We start from the raw sequence: 1,510 nt of genomic DNA on the forward strand, positions 1-1,510 counted from the left end.
AGACTAGACTGTAAAGTTGAACAACAAAGGTAAGAGATGATGGGAAAGAAAAATGTATTATTTACAACTGTTGCTTCTAAACATAGCCATGTTCAGATATCTGTCAGGTCGAGACTTTCCCAGACACAGCTCGCCTGGGCCTCTAGGAAGTCCTCGGTAAGTTTCACTAGTGATGAGGCAAATTCCAACTGATAAATCGTGAGAAGAGGAACTGGACAGACTGTGAATTTGGCTTTGCCCTTTGACTTGTAGAGCATCAAAGGATCTCACATTTTTTCTGTTAAGTGTTAAAGCATGTCTCACCCTGATGGTTTTCTCAGTAACTTTAGAAACTTTGTCAGTGAAAGGACAGACTGAGACCAACAACTAAGCAAAAGTCTCCCAAACAGAAAGGAAACCGAGGGGGAGTTTTCTTTTTTCTTGGCTACAGAGATTGTCCAAGACAGTTGTGTCATTATCATAAACTTTTTTTTTTTTTTTTTTTTTTGTGAGAGAGAGTGTTTGTATACTAGTTTTCTACTGCTTCTATATCAAATTACTACAACCTTAATTGCTTACACAATACAAAATTACCTTATAGTTCTGTTGGTTAGAAGTTCAACATGAGTTTCATTGTACTAAAAATCAAGGTATCTGCAGGGCTACATTCTTTCCTGGAGACTCTAGGGGAGGGTCCATTTCCTTGACTTTTCCAGCTTTTCAAGGCTGCTCATATTCTTTAGTTCATGGTCCCCCTCTTCCATCATTAAAGCCAGCAATGGTGGGTCAAGTCCTTTTTAAGGAGCATCTTTCTAGCCATTCTGCCATCATCAAATCTCTCTTTCTAACCACAGGTTCTCTGCTAATACGGAAATTAGATTGGGCCCACCTAAATAATCCAAAAATAATCTTCCTAGCTTAAAGTTAGCTGATAAACTCGCAACCTTAATTCCCCTCTACCATGTAACATAATAGATTCGCAGGTTCCAAGAATGAGGTTCCTATAGACAGTTTCGGGAGTCCACTCTTCTGTTATCTACAGTTGGTTAAAGACAAGGAACAAAGAATCAAGAAGACATAGATATTATAGTGAAAAACTGGACCAGAAAAAAAAAAAAAGGCAACAGATTTTAGTGACCCTTTATCAAAGAGAAAGCTGATAACATGTTAAAAAGGAGAGGGTAAAACTGTTTCTCCCAAATAAGAGCATATTTATTTTTCAGTATTTTATTTAAGTATAGTTCAAGAAGAAATAACGTGTCTTAATTGTCCTCAGTTTCTAGTGCCATGAAGGGGATTCCACCACATTATGCTTGGCAGGCCTAAACTCAGAATGTCCCAGCAGGTGACACTGTGTGGGCCCAGATGAATCATAACTGAAGCAAGCCCTCGAACTGGAGAAGATTCCTGGGGGCCCCTGGGTATTCACCAGTTTGGCTTGATTGTAAGTGGGGCTACTATTTCCAGGAAAAGAAACAGGGTAAATAAAGCAGGGAAGCAGCTCTATACCACTAGAACAGAAATATCTATA

This window comes from Pteropus vampyrus, unplaced genomic scaffold, assembly GCF_000151845.1.
Source record: "Pteropus vampyrus isolate Shadow unplaced genomic scaffold, Pvam_2.0 Scaffold4, whole genome shotgun sequence".
Classification (NCBI taxonomy): Eukaryota; Metazoa; Chordata; class Mammalia; order Chiroptera; family Pteropodidae; genus Pteropus; species Pteropus vampyrus.